This window comes from Stegodyphus dumicola, chromosome X1 (genome assembly GCF_044657685.1).
Source record: "Stegodyphus dumicola isolate Sdum_Otavi_A_Nest chromosome X1, ASM4465768v1".
NCBI classification, from domain to species: Eukaryota; Metazoa; Arthropoda; class Arachnida; order Araneae; family Eresidae; genus Stegodyphus; species Stegodyphus dumicola.
This window is the reverse complement of record NC_140780.1, coordinates 103515981-103530985: the sequence shown is the minus strand read 5'-3', so window position 1 is coordinate 103530985 and position 15005 is coordinate 103515981. Positions and strand designations below refer to the sequence as shown.

The following is a 15005-nucleotide window of genomic DNA, read 5'->3' as shown; positions in this document are numbered from 1 at the left end:
TGTGTATAAAGGACTATATGAAACGCTTCTAAATATTATTTAGAAAAAAATATGATTTATAACTGATATCAAAATCAATTACTTCGTGAATTTTTACAGAAATAAGATTACAATGTTAAATTTTAACTCGTAGCGCCATCTATTGATGGCTTTCCAAACTACACATTAAAATTACGTATTTCAAACTAATTTTTTTAAAATATAATATTTAAGTAAATTTCATTTCAAACCTGATTCTAACATTGTGATTCGAAAACTGACCTATTGCTTTATATTTCTGCCAAATTTCACGCAACATAGTTTCTTAATTAGCGATTCTGCGTGTAAAAAAATTTTTAGTATTGTAATGCTGCTGTAGTAGACCACCTTAAGGAGAAATCCGTGGCTGCCGGATTAGGAACCTTTATGAAGGAAAGTAAAAGAACAAACGATCAAAAAGTACAGATAGGCATCAGACCAGGTAACTGAAAGGCACCTACCAAGGAACACATAATCATAATCAGAATATTCCAAAGACAAATGAAATCGACGAGAATAAAGCACTGACTCCAGAAACTGTGGAGGCCAGCACAGGACCACAATAATTATCAGTCCCAGAGGCATATACGAATTCATAGGGCCATGACCTATTCAACTTGGAGCGAAATTCTCGAAGAACATACGAGTCCAAATGAATATGGACTTCTACTACAAAAATAAAAGCTAAGTAAAAATTTACCTTATTTCTTCAAGTATCAGTTTATTTTTTATACTTAGTTAGTGTACAAAGTTGCTAGTGTACCTTTGTTTTACCTCAAGAGAGGCTATCTAAGTAAAATACAGCGAAGAATTTTTGTTGTGATGTATTTATCTGCTTTTAAGAATTTTATGTTATCTGTTAAATACGATTATGTGGCTGTTGTAAAAGACAGTAATGAGTAGAAAATGTTGCTGGGAATGCAAATCAAATTACATATCTTTAATGTATGAATATATATGTTAAAAACTAATGTATTGTAAAAGAAAAACGCATTCTTGATAGTGCGTGTTTTAAATAAAAAGCAAAAGCTAGCATATGGTAATGAGTTGACTTAGAGGTAGGCTCTCCAGTCAACACTTTTAAGTTAAATGTAATTTAAGCCGAGAACATTAGGTATAGATTTTGAAATAAGGTTTCTTTGTGGTCTAGTGTGTCTGATGCTTATAACCATGTAGAAATTCGGTTAGCAAGTAGTTGTTGAAATACTGCAGTTTTACATACTGTTTGACCCAACACAAAACTGGAGAGTTGGGGGGGAGAATGGGAAATTTAGAAGGCTATTCCTATGCCCGCATATTGTGTAGCTTAAATATTTGTATGTAAACTATTTTGCCTTCTAGATACCTGGAAGGAGATGTTAGACAAACGTCGGTGATGAATCTGAGAAAATGTTAAAATTGAATGAAATTTTATAGAATGTGAATTTAAATGAGTTTTGTTAGAGCTGCCTTGTGTTTTTAGATTTAAAATCTTATCCAGTCATTAAGACCTTTGACTGTGATTTATTTAAATTCTGGTGGGAAAAACTACTAATTTATATTAATTAATCAGTCATTATGATTTGAACTTTAACTTCATTCTGTAGGCCTCACCAGAATGCAAATTAATTATTGTGTGCTTAAGTAGAGGGTTGTATATTTTAGAGTAAGAGCTTCTGGCAGCCTTGCATTGCAGTTAAGTTCTATTGCCAGCTGTGTCAAAGTTATTCTGATTGTGCAATTAGGCTACATGCCTTTCTTATCACATACTTGCCAACCTATGACACTCAAAAATCAGGAGATTTTTTTAAGAAATCGGGAGATTTTTCACAATGTTAAAAAGACTTTTTAAATGAGGAAAATATAGTTTTTAATAATGAATTAACTTTAAATAGTAACTAATTCTTAAATGCAAGCAACACAAAAATACCTTACACATAAAAAACATTTTTATTACTTGCATCGTTTAAGAAAACAAAACAAACAAAAAAAACTTTAATCAGTTTTTGTACAAATGGTATAAACAGTGGCAGATTTTGCTTTCTTTAAGAAAGAAACTTCATAATTTTGTTCATAGCAATTGCCACATAGGCCTGCTTTCACTAATAAAATTTTTCTAATGTGTCATCACTAATATTAGATCTAAATTTAGTCTCGTTTTTGCAACAACACTGAAAATCCTCTCACAGTCTGCATTACTATGGGGAACTGTCAAGATGGCCAACCTAATTCTAGACAGTTCACTATATTTTAAAATTCCATCAGCATCTTTCAGTTTTCCAATTAAACTCCACTGGGTGTCAATCCTAGCTGATTTTATAACTTCATCCAAGTTTTCTAATTGTAAACTGCTGTTGTGCAGCTGTTGGACCTGTTTCAATTTTTCCTCCTTCTTAGAACTCCTTTCAAGATAATAATAAATATCAACAATGTGTTCATCCACATTTATTGGTAAAGAAGCTACTCCTTTTTCAGCTGCTAAATTTAAGAGGTGACAGGTGCACCTCATAATCTGCAAATCTGAATTTTCCTTTCTGAAGATGCCTGCAACACCAGTCTTCAAGCCTACCAATACTGGTGCATTATCGGCACCAAGTGCTAAGCAATTATCCAGAGGGACTGCATTTTCTTTTAAAGTTTTAATAATTAGCTGTGCTATATTAAAGTCTGTCAAATGTCCTTCTAAAATGGGGACAGAAAGTAAACTGCACTCAATTTCTGAAGACTCTGGATTAAAAAAAGAAACAACAATTGGATACAGTTTTGAATCGGTATTATTGCTTCCATCCGTAGAGAGGCAGACGGAGCTGTTTTAATGCAATCAATAACTGAAGATTTATTTTTCAAATCCATTTCTTCAACAACTGCACCTCTTTTGGTTCTTGCACTTAAGTATTTCTTAGCGATTTCACTATCGGGAAACATTTTTCTAAATAAAGCTGCAGCGTGATCCGATGCATTCAGTGGCAGGTTGTGCTCCAGTAAAAAGGCACAGAACAGTCATTCTGCATTAATAACTTTTTGGTCCTTTGTTTCCGAAGAAAAATTTAATTTTTCGTTTTTTTTTTCAAAACTACTCATGTTGCCCTTGAGTTTTTGTGTACGCACATGTTTGAGAACATCCGCCCTTCCACCATGCGAAATCGAAAAATCACAACAACAGGCGGTACACACCGCAAATTTATTACATTTCCTTGAGGAAATAATGGAAGGAAAGTCAACTGTGTACGATTTTTGAAACGTACACAAGTATTTCACCTTTCTCGCAGCCATAACAAAAGATGATAATTTCTAAAACTATTTCCCGAAGGCACGTGTACTCACACAACTCAGGACAAAATGACCGAACTGACTAAAGAACATCCAAATAACAGCTTGTTTTGTCCTCATTGGCTAATATATGCCAGATGACACGCAGTGGAGCACGATGCCCATTGGAGAACTGGAGAAGGACGTTTCTGGATACGTATATGCTCTCACTCACAAAGCAGACGTTATCTATCTAATTCCCAAGGTTTTGCTTTAGATATAATCTAGAGAAAATTCATTTGCTTCGGACGTCCAAAATCACTTTTTTTGTTTATATAACAAAGTATTAAGCCAAGTTCCATAAAAATCGTGAGAAATTTTAAGAATAAGAAAAAGTCGGGAGAAATATATTGTAAATCGGGTTGGCGGGAGAGCGGTCGAAAATTGGGAGTCTCCCGCCTAAATCGGGAAAGTTGGCAAGTCTGTTATCATAAGTAGTCTATCTGTATAGTCTCAGGCTATGTTAACTACCTTCATCTTATGTTAAATGCCCACAATTTAGCAGAGTTGGTCTGTAGCACAAATAGTGCCTTATATTCATTATAACCAATGTTATTTTAACCTTTTCAAAGCTTGGTTATTTATTTCAGACTAATGCGATAACTCGCTTTGTAGTGTAGTAAGTAGGGTCTGGAGGACATTGAGATAATCTTCTAGAACAGTGGTTTTCAACCATATTTGTTCCATGCACTCCTTTCACCGTTACTGAACGATCATTCACCCCTTCCATTTCCCAAATCGAAAAATATGTATATACATTTATTTAAATTTAGATTATTTTGTAATATCTTGTAAATTAAGGAAGGAAAAATGTTGATAAGTACCAAAATTTGAATAAAAATAGTTTTTTATATTCATAAAATAAAACTAAGTACTTTACATGGGGAAAAAAAAAAGCTGACAACATTCTCCCTCCCCCTGGTTGAGAACCTGTGTTTTAGACACAGCAGACATTTTGGGGGGGGGGAAGCGGAAAAGTGAAAAGAAAATGCACAAAATACCATCATTTAAAAAATATATCATATTATGATTGCTGATCAGATATAAAACGAAGGAGACAGTTTGCGCAGTTAAAAATTTAATACATATTTAATAGACACCATATTTTCTTTAAAATTTTTTAAGCCGGCACTAACTCGGAGGAAATTTTGCCCGCATATTTTTTAAACACGCCAGGGGCTATTGGCCACTGCCAGTCCTAAGCCTGGAAAAAGTGTGAAGGGAAAATAATGCGGAGAGGGGGAGCAACAAAATTGTTACCTATTAATGTGCTATCTTACAGTTAAGGAAGCAGCGCATTAAACAGCGGCATGGAATTTAAGGTGAGATAAACAATACAGTTCGCAGATTGATTCAGATGTGTAGGGCGACTGTGCTAGTAAACGTTGTATTTTCAATTTGGGGGTGGTTCTTACATTTTCAGGTGAAGGAAAGCAAAAATCGAGATTGAATTAATTTACACCATTCAAGGCAGAATAATATGAGGATTTTGAGTATGGTCGCAAGCTAGTTCTTGTAATTCAGATGTGGTGAAATCTGCGATTGCACCGAAAATTTCGAAAATGGAGTAACCATTTGAAAGGGTATGAAACTTTTCCTGGGGATTCCGATTCTGCCCAGATAAATAGTGGTTGACGTCAGGCAAAGAATATGTATTTTAAGAAGGAAAGCTTCGCAGCAGCAGGAGTGGCTCCCTCCGAACGAAAAGGGACACAACTGCGCATGCGTGAAATATCTGTCGCCAAAAAGCGCCAAAGCTCGAAGCTGATGTCGAAGTTCGAACAGGTTCGACGGTCACATTTATCAAGAGTTTAAAGCTGTGTGACTCCATTTTTTTTCCCTACTTATTGACAGATATAAAATCAGACATCAAACTGCGATATGGATAATACAAGTTCAATTAGTAAGGCAAAAAAGCACGAAAATTCGAGTTTAAATTATCGCGAAAAATCAAAGAACGACTCATCTTCCTCAATTTCCTGTACACGTGGCGGAGTTGGAAAATCTCGGCCAGGTACATCGCAAAGGGGGAAATTCTCGCCAACAGGTTCCATCGCCAAATCCCTTGGCGAATTGTCCCTCCTCTTTCTAGAGGCGTAGAAGACAAACTGGTTTACATTACGTCTATGGAGCCTTTCTTTCTTTACATAGACTTTCTTTGGTCAGGGATAAATAGAAAGGGCTATTTCATTCCTTTGTTCGACTCCTCGCCAACGCGAGCCTAATGAGGGGACTTAACCGGCAGTAATCTGACGTCACTGTGATGCACCTGTTCTGATTTCCCGCGTTTAAAACTATAGTTTCATTCATCTGCGAGACGATATTCTAGAGATTACATATCCCAAATTAATTTAAATCATATATATTTGTTTTCTAATAATGTAAATATTAAAAATAATTTTTATATATATAATTTTAGTCAGTTTTCATTTTAAATTCTATATTGTAAAGTACCGTTTATGTAGTATGGCTTTTTGCGCTGTAATAACGTGCCGTAGCACTTACAGAAGTGCGAAAGGATGAGATATTTTATTTCATGGGATGAAAGGACCCAAATGAGAATTTGCTTTTCACGAAAGAATGGATACCCAAATGTTAAAGACAAGATTCTATTAATGTGAAGAGCGGAAAAATCTGCAGCGAACATTTTCTATGCAGTGTTTATGAAGCTATGAAAAGTTCCTTGTTTAGATAGCCACAAAAAGAAACTGTTGAAATGGAATGCTGTGTCGAAAGTAAATTATGATGACAATGATAAATCGAAATTGATGATGACAATAATAAATCAAATGTTAACGATTTTCAAATAAAACTCACAAATGAAAATGTAGATATTCCTGAATGCTCTAAGTTTATGAATAAACAAGAATGCATGGATAATTTGAAGAACAAAATAATATCCTTAGAAAGTTGTATTAAAGTATTGAAAAATAGAGAAAAGAAAAATTTTAGAATGTTTGTTCAGCGGCAAAGAAGGTGGACGACATCTAGAAAGAAATTGGTATCAGAAAATTAAAATCTCAAATAGCGAAATTTCGGGAGGGGGGAAAGCACAAATCGGAGAATTTGGAAAAACGTCTAAAGCCTATTTTTATAAAGACGCAAATTAATGCATTGCTGAAAAAGAAGGAAAAAATCAGGTGGACTAGTCAAAATATTTCATTTTGCATTTTCATAAGAGCTCTGTCATCTTAAAGCTATGATTTTTGGAAAGAAAAAAATTGGAATTCCTTTACCTACTTTTAGCAAATTAAAAAAAATGGTGTGCTAAATTTTAGTGTAGTCCAAAAATTAAAAGTGATGTTCTTATTCTAAAGAAGAAAAGAGGCGAATATTTGAATTGTGTAGAAAAAATATGCGTTCTCAGTTTCGATTAAATATTGAAATATATTGAAAACTCTGCTATGACTCTAAAGTGGACCAAGTTCTCGGTTCTTTTCAAAATGTGCAGTTTGTGTTAATCAGAGGTCTCATTTCGCACTCTGCTTCAAATTACTGAGAAACCATGTTTTAGATAAAGGATTTATTTTAGAAGATGGAACTGTTTTAAACTTTGATATTATTAAAGAGGTTTTAAATAGAGATTCGGAAGAAATCGAATTGTGTCACAAACTAAAACCGAATTATTAAATGGTTAAGAAAAACATTATTTTCAAGAACTACCGCAAAACGCAAAAGGTATACTCCACCTCACAGGAAATCAAAAAGCATATGACTTCTATGAGTTAATCGATATCTTCGGAATTATGAATAGTACCAAAATAGTACCAACAAGAATAACAAGTACTTAATAAACTAATTTTGTTAAGTGCTTGTTAAAGTTATTCTTATTGTATCCTTTGTAACTAATTATTGATTCGATTTTGTGCTAGATTAGCATTCTAGATAAAATATGATAGTATAAAACATCAAAGTAATTGGTATAAAAAGACCTGCCTCCTTTTTTCACACTTTTGAAAAATTTAATAACTGTTTTAGGTACTGTGAGTAAAGCTATTTTTTCAAAATTAAGGTAACAATCTTACATTTATTTAATTGTAATATAGATGTAAGTATAAATTACAAAATTATTTTTAAAATATCTATTATTATATTGAATCGGAAGAAAAATATGCTAATGTAAAATTTACAATTTGGCAAAAAATCAAACGTAGATTAGCAGAAATTTTGCCATATATGTCATTACTAAGTGAATGTAAAGTTGTTTTTTTGAGTAAATTTAAATAGCTGCTATTATAGTTATCTTAGAAGCAGTATAAAAATTCTCTCAGTTAGCATGCAGATAAAGAAATGATTATAAATAAACGTGCATTAAATAAAAAACCTGCAAATAATTTTTTAAAAAATACCACGGAGCTTTATGTTAAAAGAGTAGCGCATTTTATCTATTATTTTTAAATTGAGTAAGTATTATTAACTTTTTTAATCGTTCAGTGTAAAATGCATACAGCAGTAACATTGTCTCTTACAAATTATAGTTTTCTTTCACATACAGCTCATTTTAAACGCTGGTTCAAAAACGCTAACTTCTAAGCTATGAATTGCATCTCCGCGCTCAGTGTCATCATAACTACGTCATCACTTCTCACTTTCTGCTTCAGGGGGAAAAGCTCAATGAGCTAACCCTTCTCTTCTAAGTCATGGGTTGACGTACTAAAAAAACCGAAAAGAATTTTGGTAGCGCAAAAGTGGTTATCGAGATATTACTCTAGGTCAGCATTTCTTTATCTTTTTTATAAGCGGAACACTTTTTGATGTCCGCTTTTATTGTAGAATCCCTGATTTGCATCATTAGTATGGTTTTAATGCAACATTCTGTAAATGGATTATTTGCAACAAAAATGATTATTATTTCAAATAATATTTATTTCTCTTACGAAGTAATTTCACAATTTCTAAAAATAGCATATTCAAACAGGGCTTTTAAATTTTAATTAGATGATTGGTACTGCTTTTATTATCGCAGTTACATTTAATATTAGGCTCTATGGGGTGAAACTGAATTCTCATATCAGGTTTGGTGTCAGGTCTGTTGCGCTATTCATTTTTTGTCGACTCATAAGCTGAGAACCCCGTTTCACGTGTTCATCTAGTTGCAATTAGTAAAAAGGCCAAACTGGCCGTTTGTGACAGTTGGAGGATGTTCATTATTTAAACTGCACCAGAATTCCACTAGTGTCTTAATATAAATTTTTCTTGCAACGATGAATCAGATATCATTCTTATAAAAAATTCACACTCTTGTGTTGACATGGTCAAAGGTCATTCATTGAAAATAAAATGCCACCTTATTTTGGCTTAGTTTTGATTATAACCAATTTTTTCCCCCTGCGGCTAACGAAGAGGAACTTATGTTTGACTGCCCTTGAAATCGATTGCTTTCTCCAAAATTTAATTGAACGTGCTTTTTTGACCTAATTATAAATTTTACATTGGCATGTTTCTCTTCCTATTTCATATAATAACATATATTTAAAAAATAGTTTGTAACTTATAGACATACATTACATTTAAATAAATGTAAGATTGTTTCTACAAAACAACTTTGTAGAAATGTTTACTTTCTTAATATAAGATTGTTTTTACAAAACAACTTTGCTCTCAGTATCTAAAGAAAATTACTTAATGTTTCAAAAGAAGGGCAAAGGAGGAAGTTCTTTTTTATGCGAATTACTTCGACGTTTTATACGATGATAAATTACTTAAATGCTGAGCTAGCATTATTTGCTTTTTTTTTTTCAAGTTACTTTGTTGAATAATGTGAAAAAAAAAAAAAAAAAAAAAGCACGTAAGTTTTGGGGAACATTTGAGTAGGGCTTTCATAAAATCCAGTTTAAGAAATACTGCTGTAGGTATTTCTTACTATCTTATTTTTGTGGCGCAAAACGTAAGAAAACTTTTACGCTGTCTATCTCGGTAACTTTTGTTTCTATTAGACGAAATTTTGCATGCATATTTAGCGCCAAAGGACTAAGAAACAGAAAAATAGTACAAATAGTTCTAAAAATACACCCATAGTTCGTGTTCAAATATGAAAATTTCCCCTTTAGGAAAACTGACGCTTCATATCTCAAGGTCTAGTGGTTCTATCTCGATGGCACTTTACAGATGTATCCAGAGGCAGCCCCTCCTTTACAGCGAGCATTGTTATGAGGATGTAGTACAATCCACCCATAGCGCCTGCTTTCTGATACAACACATTCTTTACTAGATTTTTGAAAAATTTATCAAATTTAGTTTAATTTTTGTGCAAGAAATTGAAATTTATTTGGAAAACTTAAACGAAACTTGAGAAGATTCTGGTTAAAAAATTTTTTAGCTAACCTAGAGTACTGGCCATAAAAATTGCAACACCAGGAAGGAATGATCTCACGAATGTCAAAATCACATGAAAGTAAGTAGAGGTTGGGATATGCAAATGATTAATATTTCAATGCATTGAAATGACGCAAGAGGGAGGAACGACATCTGAAGCACAGCATAAAAGTTGTGTAGTGGATTTCTCATTCGGAAAGCACTTCGTAAGTTCGGACTTTGCTCAGAATATCGTGTTACGCATCGAATAATAATAAGAAATGCATACCAGCAAGTATCAGAATTCGATAGAGGTAGGATAGTTGCCTATTGAGAGTGTGGATTAGCGTTCCGTGATATCGTCCATCGCTCTGGTCGATATCCAAACACTGTCATGCGAGTATGGAATCAGTGAGTTGCTGAGGGTCATACTGAACGCCCTCCCATGACAACGCTCAAGAAGACGGACATATTGTGAAGTCAGCTCTGCAAAACCGTACAACCATACCGTAACATTAGTCAGCAAATAGGCATGTTTCCAGTAGCCCCCAGTATACGTTCGTCCGGTGCGTCCACGTTTGCAGCATCATAAACGATCAGCACGGCGACCATTACTTTGTCTTTCCTTGACAATGGAGTATAGAGAGAGACGGCGAATCTGGTGTGCTGAACAACAAAGCTATAGGAGTGGCATAGTGTCGTCTTTTCAGACGAGTCTCGGTTCTGTCTGGAGGCTCCGAGGAGACCGCATGTCGCCTCGGAGCACACAAACAGAGAGCATTCCAGCTACTGTTTAAAATCGCGAAATCCATATTTAGGGTAACAACAACAATATTGGCTTCCCTGCCTCGTGTAACTCAATCACATAACAGGTCCACTCCCCCTTTGGGCACCTCGTGGAGGTTCAACCTCCACTATTACCCTCCAAGGGTAATAGTTTTGTTATCGATTTACCCTCCAAGGGTAATAGTGGAGGACCACCTGGATACGACAGCAATAATAATAGTGGAGCACCACCTGGATACGACACCAGGCAGCAGCGGTCGTCAAGTTGCTCCTACCAGTCGCTTGGGCGAGCCCGTCTCAGCGGGACATTACCCAGCGAACCCGGGGGAAAACCCCTGGGCTACTAGTACCACGCTGCGCTAGGACGTGCCAGACTCCGAGGCCGGCCAATAAATGACCTTTCCCAGAGCCTTCAGAACCACCAAGTTCATAAATTTTATACCCCCGTGGCCGAGACTGCCTAGGTACAGATCCTAGCCAGTAGCTTCGCAGAGTTCTCTACGTCGACCCCCGGGGGGGATATTTAGGGTAAAACAGACAAGTAACTTTCCGTACTTGCATAAAATTAAAATTTTACACGAATAGAAATAAATAAATTTGCACTTACCTTTTTTTAGCCTAAAGGGCGTTAGCCCTGAAGGGCTATTAATTTCGTTTTTGGCATTTTGCGTCGAAAACTTTAAATCTCCGTTTCACTTTTCAAATTGTTGCCACCAAATATTATCGCCCTTTAAAGAAATTAAATAATGAAGAATCTCCATAAATGTATGTATGTTTCTCGCATTGTGATAAAATAACGGTACCTAGAGTCATCAAATTTTGAATTGCTTAATCCTTCACCGAATATGGGAATCTGGAAGCCCTAATTTGGAATTTGTTTTGTTATCGATTTACTAGCGTGTAACATTTTAACGAATTTTTTATTAAGAGATTCAAAGCGAGCACTGTACGGGGGAAAAAAAAGCATTTTTATCTCTAGCGCGCGAGACTGTGTATCGGGAATTCTAAAGATATGCTCATTTTAAAATTATTTTGTGATATTGCTGTTGAATTGAATTTTATGGTTTAAGTTACTTTTATGAAGAACATGATATTTAATAAATAAAGGTAACACAGAAAACGTTAAAAAAGTCTCTTTGTAATATAAAATCTAACTTTAATTTTTTTTAAAATTTTTTTTATAGTCTTCCCTTTTGTGTAGTTGAGCGTTTCATTTGACTACGAAGTCGTGTTAGGTTGGCCACCGTAACCTGTTAACCCTTTCCGGCACGCTACCTTTTAAAGATGGAATTTCGACCGAAAAAAAAAAAAAAAAAAAAAAAAAAAAAAAAAAAAAAAAAAAGAGGAGGCAGTCTAATCAGGCCTGGAAGAGTACACAGGTAAAATTTTGTGAGGATAGGACTAATCGTTTTAATTCTGTGGGTGTGCCCGAAGCTCGTACACTGAATGAACAGAGCTTCGAAAAGAGTGCTGAAACAAGATTTGCTGGGTAGCGCGTTAAAAAGTAAGAGATTTGCGTACGATTAAAAAACACAGGATTCTTCATACCATAGCAGATTTAGCATTACCCAGGGTGTGCCACGGGAAGGCCTGCTACTCTACACCCCCCTAAAAAGTTCTTGGTTATATGATGATTACATGCGTATAAATGAAAAAAAAAACATAACTAGGGTATATGATAGTTACATTATTTACATTTCATATTTACACTTTCGTCTATGTTTTTCATGGTGGTACTTTTCGAAGAAAGTGACACCGCCTTTGAAAATGCACAATCCAACATTGCATGTTTTGCGCATGCACCGGGTTCCGTATCAGATTCACTATCTGAAGGCAATTCGTGTAGCACTTTCAGTGCTTCAGAAATGGTCAGTTCTCTCCGATCCATTTGAAGAATAATTAAAAATCCGAAAAAAGTGAACTAATATTATATCTACAATTAAGAAATTATAAACTGTAAAATAAAATTAAATAAACGTCTACAACTCGAAAACTATCAAAACGTAGCGCTAACAAAACTTCTTTGAACGAAAGCTAAAGAGAAAAAAAGAATTGCTCTAGTGAAAAAGCAAACAGCTAACTGATAAAATTGCCCCCTGACCATCAGAAAATTACCTCAACAATTTCTTAGTTGATAACCAACCCCCCCCAAAAAAGGACAATAAGAAAGAAAAACAGGAAAAGAAACACAGATGCGGACCCACCTTTCTATTATGAATGAGCTGACGGGTAAACTGCAGAGAAACAAAGGTACAGCTGTTAGTCTTGTCCTATTCTCTCAGTGATCCCACTCTGGGCACACCTGATGTTCGCGGTTCGAATTTATGCGAGATTTCAAGGTAAAAATTTAAAACTGATATAGAATAAGGAGAATAGTATACAGCCAAGAAAATAAAATATAAATTTCTTTTCAAACAATTCCTTTTATATCCTAAAATAATCTGGAAGATTTCTTTAAAAAACGAGGGTGTACTGGTTTGTGTTGGGCTGCCATCTTCTATAATAAAGAGTGTTCACAGTAACCTATGAATCCTTTTTCATTAAATTTTTCCCAGCGTAAGGAAGGAAATTTTTAGGTGTACCTGCTACGCAAAGGGTTAATCCCTATGTCCTTCTTGCCTGCCTGTCTCTGCTTAGTGGGGTCTTTTTGACTTTTCTTCTTGCTTGCATAATCGTTCTGTTGGATTAACAGGGCTAACAAGTCACCGAGTGGTTAAGATCGCTGAACAGTGGTAGTTCGAGTCCAGGCGTATGGGTTGCTTACATTGTTGGTTTCCGGGGCTTTCGCCATGTGTTACATGCATATTAACCTGTTTCCCTTAGAAAGTTCTCTACCAAGGCGTCCACCCTTAGGCAGACAGCCTTCGTATGTTTTGCCAAATTCAAACAATCTAACTTCTTGGTTTCGACACAGACATTCCACGGGTTTCTGTTGTCTCTGCCTTCAGAAAACTGGCTGGGAATGTGCATTTTTTTCTTGCGTTGTTGCCTTCCAGCTCCTGGCACGGCTGGTTGCGATACCTGTGAGATTTTCATAGACTTTCTTCGCCACCAGGTTTCCTTGACCGCTTCTTCCATTGCTGGCCTGGCTGATAGCTGAATCCTTTCATGTCTTTGTGAAGCCTTGGCATGTTGTACTGTAGGCTGTGTACGGATGCCGATGCTATGCTTTTGCACTGGCTTTGGGGCTTTAATGCATCTCCTGAACCGGAATTCTCTTCTCTCGTTTTCGCTGTAGCCTTTCCCTTTGGCTGTTGTTCAGTCTTAAGCACCCTTTGAGCTTCCATTTATGCTGGGCTGATTCCTATTCCTTGGTATGCCCGCCACAGACTTGAGCGCGTTTGCTCTTTGATTTGGCCTCTCCCTGACCCGATTCTTCCCTAATGTGCGGCGTATTTTTACTTCCTCCCTAGGAAACGCAACCCACGACTAAATTTGGCGATTTATCAGGTCTTGGCGAAATGATGACAAAAAGCGCTGTCGGTTGATGTTTCAAATTTGTGATGGCTGCGAATATGTCAAACGAAGTGGAAAATTAATTTTATAAAATTTTATTTGATGGATATTCCTACAAAGTAGTGTCTTCCAAGTTCGGAGGAAAAGAGGATTTCGACTTTGAGATCAGATGTGATCTTAATAGTGAAGATATATGGGAGAATTGGAAAATACATTTTGAAGCTGTTTCCCACGCGCATTGGATTAAAACAGTGCAAATCGGAAAGAGTTAAGTTTATTTTTAAGAAAGATTATGTGTGTCAACATGCAAGACTAAATAAGAAAGAGACTAGTTTCAGAAATAAAGAATGTTTAGCTGCTTTGCATGTCAGAATTAAAAATATAATAAGTATACAAGATGTGATGAGTATGTAAAAAGGAATCTGTGCGCTTTGATTAAAGTTTCATTCATACACATCGATGTGATGTTGTTGAAGCGTGGAATTGCTTACGCCCAATCGATTCGGTGAAAGAAGTGTTCACCAACTACTTTCGTGCCGGTAAAATAACAATTAATAATATAATATTTTTATTCTACTATACATCCACAGAGTTCACTGTTAGTAAATACCGTCAAAATGGTGATGATAAAGGCAGTCTCATAAACATGTATCTGAACATACAAATTGAAGCAGTTAATAACACATAGTAACTTTTGATTTAGTCAAATTCTAAATATAATCACAAACTCCTCTGATAGTAACATCAAAAACGTCTTCGAAATCATTGACCAAGAGTGCACTTGGTTATGTCTGTCATTAGTTTAAACCTTAGACACATTATAGGTGACGATATGAATTTGCCCATCTCTATCTCATTTTGAAACAATGATCAGAAATAGATTCAAAGGTCATCTACCCCTCTTCCGTTCCCATTATTTCTTGAGGACTTACTGTTCCATGCTATATACCAGGGCTTAATTTCTAAAATTAGAAGTGCCGGAGCCCTATGGAAGACTGAGAGGAAGGAAAGAAAAAATAAATGATTAAATTAACTAAATTAATTAATAAAAATGGAAAGACAGAGATAAATTTAATAAACTATTAAATTAATTTTGAATAGTTAAAAGAAAAAAAAAAAGTATCGGACATCGTCTTATTTGAGGCATCGTCTGGAATTACAAT

At 35.2% G+C, this 15005-nt stretch overlaps 1 protein-coding gene across 3 annotated transcripts in view; it reads left to right on the top strand.

The window, feature by feature from the left end:
- Positions 1 to 15005, top strand: part of LOC118184663 (pantothenate kinase 3-like) — a 218114-nt gene that overhangs the window by 38124 nt on the left and 164985 nt on the right. The gene's annotated exons all lie outside the window — the stretch shown is intronic.